Here is a 10745-nt window from a genome sequence, read left to right as displayed (position 1 = left end):
AATGTTTGCACATGAAAATAAATAAAGCCAACCACTGCTCTGGGTTTAATCAGTTGACATGGGAAGTAATACTCTAAGATCTCAGGGAGAAACTGGAACGATATAATGTAACCTTCTCTGTGCCTAAAAAAGCAGTGCCATAAGCTTTAATTCATCAAATGTTTACTGTCTATTAGGTACAGGGCCTTAAACACCTTTTCTAGAATTTTATAAAGCAGCTTTTCTTGCACTATTTTCTGGCTTAGGAATGTCCCCAAATTCTTCTGATCCCTAACTTTATCAGCCTTTTACCCTCCCGTATCCAATTCCTGAGCTATCATTTGCCAACCACAGATGGATCAAGAATCCACTTGTAGTTTTCGGAGCCAAGTGTCGTTGGCAGATGTCTTTGTTTATCTGAGGCAGACGTTCTTAAAATGAAAATTCAAACTCTGGGAGGCTCATCACAGAATGCCAATGTCCAACTTCCCGAGGGGAATGGAGTGGGCATTACTTTTCTCACATGCCCCTGAGAATCTCACAAAAGGTATGAGCTGTAGGTCAAAGTGGCAGCTATGGTGCTGGCATGGGAAAGACTCCGTGAGTCACAGAGGCGGCATTGGCGCGCGGCCGGGGGCACAGGCACCCCGGGGGCACAGGCACCCGGTGGACTCTGGTGCGTGGGGCTCTGCGCCTTGGAGAACTGTGCGCCGCGTGGTGGTTTTTTCAGAAGTGGGTCTTTAGGCCTTCCTTCTAAGCTTTGAAATAATGCAACAAAACCATCCAGATTAGAAACCACTGTCCCACAGAGGGGCTCCTGGAGCGCGTTTCAGGGCAAAGACTGAGGCCAAGATCGGGCTGAGAAGGCAAGGCAGAGGAGCTCCGCAGTCGGAGATTTAAAATTTGCTTGACCCTCTTCGTCCACTGCTCTGGCGCCGATCCCCATATGCACACGCAGCAGGTGAGTAGCAGCAGTGTCGCCGTTGCACGGAGCGCGAAGTTCCTGGAAAGCGGTCCCACTGCGCCAGGTCCACAGCGGGGCTCACAGGACCCAGACAAACAAGGCAGTTCCCGCTGAGCTCTGTATGTTTCAAGGTATACATTTTGTTGTTGCTGCTGTTTTTCCCCATGAAAATGATTTTTTTAATTGGGAGTTAATACGTATATCATATCATTGCGTAGTTCAATCACATTAAGCAGAACTGTTCAATTGCTCCCCCAGTTTCCAAACTTTTTCTTCCTAGACTCTATGACATCGTCTCCCCACTCCCTACTGCTGTACTGGCCCCCACCCCGGAAACACTGTTCTGCTTGCTGTCTCTATAGGGACAAGAGAGTAACCTCCAATGACGTCCACCTCTGAGATACACTCTAATATGAACAAACAAAACAAAAATACAGAAAGTGTTCAAAACCAAATCAGGTCCAACATGGTACAGAGGGAGGATCAACAGACAAGGTTTTAACTGTTCAAGGCAGATTTATGCCTTTGATCTTCTATACACTACCCTTGCCAATTTCTCTGCATACTTTTGCTACGCTTCATATCATGACACGCTGCCCTTGAGTTGATTCTGACCCATAGCAACCTTATAGCGCAAGGTTGATGAGCCCCTGTGGCCTTGCAAGCCAGTAACAATTTAGCCAACGTACATTATGCCTATTCCGTTCCAGGTACAGTGTTGAACACTTAAAATGCTTTGAGTGATCTTTTAACAAACAAACCCACTGCTGTCCAGTGGACAACCTATAGGACACAGTGGAACTGATCTACAAAGTGTCCAATGCTCAAAGTCTAGATTGTACGTGCTTATGGAAGCAGGTTGCCCTGTCTCCCATGTAGCTGCTGTGGGGTTTGAACTATAGACCTTTGGGTTGGCAGCCCAACACTAAACCTACTGCACCACCAGGGCTCCTTTTTCTCCAGTGAGGAATCTGAGGCTGCGACAGGGGGAAATAAATCACCCAATGGTCTACAGCTGGCTTTGTAGCTATGGATATGATTTTCAGCAGCCACTTCCCTTGTTTTGGTGAGCCAATCCTTCTTCATTGTCTGCTCTTACTTTGGAAGCTCCACTGAAGCCTGTTCACTTTGCGGGGGACCCTGCTGGCACTTGAAATACTGGTGACATAGCTTCCAGCATCACAGCAATACACAAGCCACCAAAATATGACAAACTGACAGACACGTACATTGACAGGGAACCACTGGAGGTTCAGGCTAGATTCCAAATAGGAGCTGGAATAAGCGACAGCAGTGCTAACTTCAGATGAATCTTGCATTTGACAATGTGGAGCACATGGATAACCGTGAAAAGAAGGTCAATTCCAGAACACTCGATTGTGCTCATACGGAACTTGTCCATGGATCAAGAGGCCATTGTGCCAATAGAACAAGGGACACTGCGTGGCTTAACCTCAGGGAAGGGGTCTATTCCTGTTGTGTCCTCTCACCAACCTTACTCCGTCTGCATGCTGAGCAAATCATAGGAGGACCTGCATCATATGAAGCAGAACGTGGCATCAGAACTGGAGGGAGGCTCATTAACAGTGTGTCAAGATGCAGATGACACAACCTTTCTGGTGAAAGTGAGGAGTACTTGAGGCACTTGCTGATGAAGATCTAGAATTGAGGCTTTAGTATGCACTGCAACTCAATGTAAAGACAAGCAAAATCCTTAAAAATGGACCAGTAAATAGCATCATAAGTGAGAAACAGTTGAAATTTCCAAGATTGCGTCTTTCTTAGATCCACCATCAATGCTCAGGGAAGCAGCAGATGTACCTTATTCTCTATGGCAAAAAGCCGTGCCATGAGTTTTAGTTCATAAAATATTTACTAAGTATCTATTAGGTACAGGGCCTTAAGCACTTTTCCTTGAATTTTATAAAACAGATTTTCTTACATATTTTCTCTGGCTTAAGAATATCCTCAAATTCCTCTGATCCCTAACTTTATCAGCCTTTTTACCCTCCTGGATCCAATTCCTGAGCTATCATTTGCCAACCACAGATGGAGCAAGAATCCACTTGTAGTTTTCAGAGCCAAGTGTCTTTGGCAGACGTCTTTGTTTATCTGAGGCAGACTTTCTTAAAATGAAAAGCCGTGTTACGTTAGGGAAATCTGCTGCACGAGAATGCAAGGGTTTGAACACAAGCATGTTACTCTGAGGGGGTGCTGGACCCGAGCCACGGTCCCTTCTATTGCGTCATATGCGTGTCAAAGTTGGGCACTGAATAAAGAAGACCATAGTCGGACAGGTGCATCGAATTGTGGTGCTGGGGAAGACTAAGCAAAGTACTTTGGACTGAAAGGGCCAAATGGAGCTGTCCTGAGCGAAGTGTGGCCAGAGTGCTCCTTAGAGGCAAGAACGGCGAGCCTTCGTCTTACACACTGTGGACAATTGTCAGGAGAGCCCAGTCCCTGGAGAAGGACAGCATGCTTGGTAAAGTGGAGGCCAGCAGAAATGGATGACTGATAAAGTGGCTGCGTCCATGGGCTCGAGCGTGGGAACCGTTGGTACGGGACCTTGTGTCTCATTCTGTGGTGCATTGAGTCGCTGTGGTCCGAACCGACTCAATGGCACCTAACTGCAACAGCATGTAGCATGTAGTATAGAGCATGTAGCATACAGCATGTAGCATACAGCACACAGCATGTAGCACACAGTATGTAGCATACAGCATGTAGCATGTAGCATACAGCGTGTAGCATACAGCATACAGCATGTAGCATACAGCATACAGCATGTAGCAGACCGCATACAACATGTAGCATGTAGCATACAGCATGTAGCATGTAGCATACAGACTACAGCATACAGCATGTAGCACATAACACACAGCATACAGCTAGTACCTGGCAGAGCAGAAATTGGAATCCAGGCCTTTTCAGCATCTTCCCTAAAGCGTGCCGTCTTGTCAGCACTTCATCCGTCTCATCAGCATCTGTCAGCAAATCATCAGCTACCCTTCAGTTATCTCTCTCCCTACGAGTTCACAACAATTTAATTTATTTTGAAGTCTTTGGCTTATGTGAGATGAAAAAACAAAAACAAACCAATAACACCATTCTACCTGTTCCAAACAGTATTTTTTTCACCTTGAGTCACAATATGAAACCACTTTATTGTTTCTCGATCTTTGAATCTAGTCGAGTCGAGTCATGATTCAGTGATGAGCATGTTGCCATGTTACCTCGTCACAACTGGCCTTTCTAAAATAAGTTCGATGTGGAGAAACACGTGAGACAAGGCTTGTCTACAGGCCTTTTACATACTGATATTTGTGCCTTTAATCATTTAAAACCCCAGTTTTTCTTTTTTAAATGCTTTTTATAAATCCATCCTGTGGTTTAGGAGAGTAACCATAAAGTAGAAACTCCTTAAATTTCCTTTCGCCATGTGAAGCAAATAGAACTCTGGCTACTGGAGGGATATAGAAATGGATGCCACATTAGAAAAGAGATCTTATGAAATCAAACAGAATCTCAAGTCAAAAAACTAACTCACTGCCAATGAGTTGGTCCCAGCTCATAATTACACTACTAGACACGTAAGCGGGATAAACGCAAGCAAAGCCCCCACAAAGGCTGTGGCGTGAGTATTTGTAACCGCTTATTCTGACCTCGAAATGGAGACAATTTGACCTTTTTTTCCCCTTCTCACACAAAAGTCCTACTTTATCCTGATTTTTTTTTTCAGAAACCATTTGTCACACTCTACTGTGCAGTATGGGTCACAAAATTAAAGTTTGTTCCCTCAATTTCATTCAGGGAAAATCAAAAGTAGTGTTCAATCGTATTTCTAACATCAAAGGCGCCTAAGTCAGAAGTAATTACTATCGACAAAAGATGCCGGTGGAAATCAAAGGAAATCTAACCATCACGCTTCAAAAATTATTCAGTGCTTTATTTGAAAATGTGCCATGTATTTAGAACTCTGTAATGATTCCATGTTTTAATGATATTCTCTTACTTTGAATGTGCTTTTGCAGTTAAAAATACATTTAAATCCAATTTAAAATTTTAAATCACAGCTATATCTGCTGGAGAATTTCTGCCCATTTGCATTGTGTTAGAAAGTCTGAGGGGGACGTTGAGGTACGTGCTCAAGTTGCTACCAAACCTTTGGCTGTACTGCTTCGAGCTTCAGTCCCAGGCACACCAAAGAGTGCATGCTCCTCCTAGGCTGTAATGGATTTTCATTTGTAACTCTGATCAGTCAGGTGAAATGAGGTGAGTCTAGGTAGTTTGACTGTCCTAATAGGTTTTGGAAAACGATAATGACATTCCAACTGCTTATTTTATGTGTGTGTGTTTTGTAAAACAATCAATGACTTTCCTCTAAGCTTAAACAGTTGGAGGCATTTGCTGAATATCTTCAATCTCATATACATTATACTTTGTCTTGTTTGCCCCAGATGCAAAAGAAAAAATACCCTCCCCCCCAAAAAAAAAGATTGCTCTATAAATCAACCATATGCCAAAAAAAAAAAAAGGAGAAAGTTTCCAAGAAAAGCAGCTCTCGCGTAGTTACTGAAGGGTTTCACAGGTGCTCGCTGACACCCATAGAAGAAGTAAGCGCAGTCAGTCGCTATGATCTTTCTGCAGGGGCTTGGTTCCTGAGGCCTGTGTGCATCTCTGCTGCTTCAGGAGAGACTGGAGTGACTGACTCACCGCTCCTGGTATTAGGTTGAGGTCCACTCTGAAATGGAAGGTGGGCGTAAGTCCCCCCCCCCCCCCCCGCTCCGCCGCCCTATCCTGGACTAACCTGAGCAATCGCACCAGGTAATAAACGCACCAGGTAATAAACGTCTCCCCATGTGGCCGCTATGGCTTTGTAACCTGGAGAGGAAGTTGAGTGCTAGTGGTGACAGCACAAAGATGCATGTAACAGTGGCATAATGCGGATTTGTTTTAGAGAAACTATTAATTCACTTGTTACAAAGCCAAGTAAGAACAACCCTTTAAAACTGTTGAACCATGAAAACCATTTTCCTTAAGGGTTTTAAATTTGGGAACAGACTCCTGAAATTTATAGCTTTGATGAGATATTCTTTGCCTGCAGTCAAGATGAGAGTCAGCTCATTGGTTTCCCAGCATGACACCTATGTGTTCTTATGTACATGGGATACCATTAGACTCGTAATAAGCCAGCCTACATCACAGTAACGTCTGGAAGGTCCACTTTCGTCTCTCGGTGTAGGTCTTTTAGTTACACCTATAGCACACTAAATCTCCTACTCCAGAAAACAAGGATTGCCAGCTACAGCGAGACTGCAGCGTAGCAAAAATAACATCGCCAGTTCCATAGCCTTGCTTTTCAAGCTCAAACTATCAGTGGACATGGCTTCTAGAAAACAATAGACCGTGAATCGGCTGTCGAGTGGGTAAGCCTGAATATGGACACCGTCTGTGAGACAAGTGCTCTGCTGCAGGAAATGCAGGTCCCTGTGATCTAGGCCGCTGTCCATCATTATCGTTTTTAACACGAGTCTAATTCTGAAGGTGACGCAAGTCACTGTGGCTTTTAAAGATAGACGAATACTTTAAGATACTCAGAATTCAGAGAAATGAGAAAGGCAACTTAAATAGTACCTACAAAAAGAAAGATAAGAAAGAGCTAATGATCAGATTACAGGAGGTAATAATCACACCAGGAATCCATCAGTCTCTGTTCCATAATGAAATCACATGTGTAAGATCTCTGAAGAAGAAAAAGAAGGGAAAAAAGAACCTATTATTTGTTAAAACAACAAATCATCATTATTTTTTGACAATTGGCAATAAAATTCAGGACTAAAGAACTTAGTTCTCTAGGCTATGTCCTTAAATTTAGGCACATTTTAGAAAAGTAATTCGTCAATAAGCCTTTGAACTCACTACCATATTATTATTATTTAAGGAACGCTTCACAAATATGCATGTCATCCTTGCGCAGGGGACCGGCTAATCTCTGTATCGTTCCAGTTTTAGGATGCGTGCTGCCAAAGCGAGCACAGGGCCATATTTTTATTATAACAGTTTCAAATACACATTAGTCAAGAAAATTATTCCCACATAATCCTCACTCAGATCTTAAGAACATCAAGATTTTGGCACACCAACTTTATTTTTTCTTCTCTCTCTACCTAATTATATCAGATTCGAGACTCCTACACACAGACACTTTCCTCCTCCCCACAGTTGCGCAGTTATCAGAGATGGGATTGATATGTTTTTCCCACGGCAGATGCACATTTTGCTGTGTTTCCTAGTAATGTGAAACAGTCGGCACAGTGGTGGAGGGGTAGGCAGCAGTGTCTTCTGCTTCATTCACCTCAGACCACATGTTTAGTGAAGTACAAAAGAAGATGTTTATTTTTTATTAGCAATGATGTAAGAAGCAGAAATTACACAGACTCTCAGTTCATATTTGCATTTTTGCACCTTAGGCAGAAAAACAGAGCTAATCAGAGCTGCAAATCATAAAGGAGAACACATTTCAGCCTCCAAGCATTGTTGAACCAAGACATCTTTCTGATGATCCTAACAAGGGGCAGAACTGGTGCGTTCTGCAATGCCTACCAAACATACCTTGTTAGTGAAAATCACATTCACAAACGGAACATCTGTTCAATGTTACAATTCATTCTCTCAGGGACAGCCTCTCTCTCTCTCTCTCTCTCTCTCTCTCTCTCTCTCTCTCTCTCTCTCTCTCTCTCTCTCAACTATCATTTTCACAGTGTTGATTTGGGTTTGAAATTTTGTGTTTGATTATGTCACATTCTGGACGTCATGAATAGTCTTATATAAAATATATTAGTAAGATGTTTGTCTTAAGTGTTAAAGGCAAAAACAAAACAAAACAAATGCTCTGGAATCAATACCAATTCATGGTGATCCAGGTGCCCTTCTAAAGATCCAATTTCTGAGTTTCTTCCTTCACCTGAGCCAGGCGTCTTCTGTTCAGAACTTTCTTTCCTAGGGCATCTTATCTAGACCCCCGAGAATCAAGCTCATCAATCCCTGTCTTCCAGCAGCTCAGAAACCCTTTACCACAGAATTCCACATTCTCTCTTTAGGTGTAGGATCCCAGAAAAACAGCTGGGGAATATGGTGAATCAATTCTTCATGGCTATATTAGTCACACTGCACTATGCTCAGAAGACTACTAATCCCCGAAGTCTCAGTGATTAAAATCAGTAAAATTTTATTTTTCACAAACATTGGCGGATGTAGATCAGGTGACATTCCTTGGCTGTTCTTTAATGACAGCCGCATCCGTGTGTGTGTTTCAGAGGCCTTTGTGTACACACACACACACACACACACACAATCAACCACACACTCCATTACTTCAGACCCCAAGGGGTGCGTCACCCGTTTACATTTGTAGCAGCAAGAAGTCCAGTATTAAAAAGGCTGAAAATGTTGTGAGGCAAAATAAATGACCGTATATGACTCTTTCAGCTGTGGTCATGGTAACGTTTTCACAAATGATTGGGTAGGCGATGCAAATGTGAGGTAATTGGTGCTCACCAAGTGGATGAAATAATATGTCAATAATGTAAATAAGAGGCATGACACCCTTGGGGAAGTGGGACTATGCAGATAAGGGATAGAACCTCCCCTAGCATGGAGATCGGTCAATGTTGTCACCCAAAAAGGCTTAAAAGAAGCCAGCCTGGAGGCAGCAAAGGGGATCTCTCTGTCATAAAGGGAAAGAGCCAGAATTGGAGTATGTCTTTTGACCTTGAGGTTCCCATGCCCGATTTCCTTGATCGGGCAACCGAGAGCTGTGATGCCAGAGCAGCTGAGAAGCAGTAGCAGCAGAGGCAGCGGACTCAGGCGACCTAAACAGGACAGAGCAGTGGGATTCTGGGTGCACAGAGTGAGAAAACTGAGTGCCTTTGAGTGTGGTGGGGAGTGTGTCTCTGGGCACTTGGTGGAGTTAATTAAGTTTGCTGACTCCTGGAGCTAGAGCTGAGTACTTTGGAACCAAGGTTCATTGGCAGAGTGGGTTGCTCTGGGCACTTAATTGGCAGAGCTCAAACAGTTTTGCAGCACTTGCCTGAGGGGGGCACAGGTCAAGAGACCATGGGGCTGAGAGAGGCTTGGGACCAGAGAATTGTAACTCCAAACACAGCTGATAAAGAGACTGCCCTGATCAAAGGACTGTGTCCTGGGTCATTTCTGATCCTGAATTGTAACCTGCTTCTTCCCCAATAAATACAATTATTCTGAATATTGTCTGAAACTTTGGAGTGTCATTGGCATGATATGATTTAGCCCGCAGAGAAATAGTGGCCATGGGGTGAGTAGCAGGTGCTAGAATTGGTGAAAAGGTTTGAAGGCTGAGCTCGTCTGACCTCCTGCTCATAGGAATCACACATGGAGAATCAGCTTGGGCAGCTGATGCTGATGGTCTTGATTGCTTGATGGTCCTCCTCCGCCTTCTCCCTTGTGAAGGAAGAGATTATACTCTGATGCCGTGCCAGTTTTACAGGGACTTAGTTTTAAATGTCTGCCAGGGAAGAGACAACACTCTGGTGAACACAGAGCATGGATCTACAGGGGTGCTTTGAATTGGAAGCAACTCAATCACAGTAAATCTTGTTTTCCTGTCTTTATCCTAATGTATTTCTCCCTTTGTCCAGGAGTACTCTACAGTATAGAACTCTTAAGAGCATAGCTTTTAGTAATTTCTCTCAGTTACATTTCCCCTGCTGAAACCCTACCAGGCCTCTCACAACCTCCTTGCCACTAATTCTGGATCACTTGTTGCTCCCCTGTCCCTGGGTTGGTCAACACCACCTCCTTACCCCAACCCCCACTCTCCCATGTCCCACCCAAACCATCAGTTCCACTCTTTCCTCCTCCAGACTGATCATCCAGCCTATCTTATCTAGATAGATCAGCAGAGTTATCAGGCATCAAAGAACAAGAAATTTTACCATTGTAAATGAGGGTGATTTCAGAGTGGAGACCCAAAGCCCATCTGTAGGCAACTGGACACCCCCTTACTGAAGGGTTGTGGGGATGAGACAAGCCAGTCAGGGTGCAGGGTAGCAACGATGAAACATACAATTTTCCTTTAGTTCTTAAATGCTTCCTCCTCCCACTATCATGATCCCAATTCTACCTTACAAACCTGGCTAGACCAGAGGATGTACACTGGTCCAGATAGGAAGTGGAAACACAGGGAATCCAGGACAGATGATCCCTTCAGGACCAGTGGTGAGAGTGGTGATACTGGGAGAGTGGAGGGAAGGTGGGGTAGAAAGGGGCACCCATTACAAGGATCTACATATAACCTCCTCCTTGGAGGATGGACAACAGAAAAGTGGGTGAAGGGAGACGGGAGACAGTGTAAGATATGACAAAATAATAATAATTATAAATTATCAAGGGTTCATGATGGAGGGGAAACAGGGAGGAGGGGGGAAATGAGTAGCTGATATCAAGGGCTGGCCACCTCACTTCTTTAACATATACTTTCTCCTTACCCCCTATGCCGTGCTGTGTTGCTGCTCAGTTACATTTGCTCCCTCAATCATAGTACCTATTATTCCAGGTCTGCTTTTATGTTGATGATTGTTTCTAAATTGATTCCCTAAGCAGCCTATTCTATGAGCTACCCACTGTGCAGTGACCTGTCTTTTCCTTCACGTACAACATAGATGTAGCCCCTTCAGTAGGAGTTAATAACAGGTATCATGCAACCCAGAGAACTCTTGATGATGCAACTCATTCATAGTGACCTTATAGGACAGGATAGAGCTGC

At 43.8% G+C, this 10745-nt stretch overlaps 1 non-coding gene across 1 annotated transcript; it reads right to left on the bottom strand.

Annotated features, from left to right (window-relative positions):
• Positions 1-6875: 6875 nt before the first annotated feature.
• Positions 6876-6979, bottom strand: LOC142457505 (U6 spliceosomal RNA). The gene has a single exon (XR_012786232.1). It is a non-coding gene; the product is annotated as a U6 spliceosomal RNA (small nuclear RNA).
• Between the last annotated feature and the right edge of the window lie 3766 nt (positions 6980-10745).

Source organism: Tenrec ecaudatus, chromosome 9 (genome assembly GCF_050624435.1).
Source record: "Tenrec ecaudatus isolate mTenEca1 chromosome 9, mTenEca1.hap1, whole genome shotgun sequence".
In the NCBI taxonomy this organism is placed as follows: Eukaryota; Metazoa; Chordata; class Mammalia; order Afrosoricida; family Tenrecidae; genus Tenrec; species Tenrec ecaudatus.
This window is presented reverse-complemented; position numbering and strand designations above follow the sequence as displayed.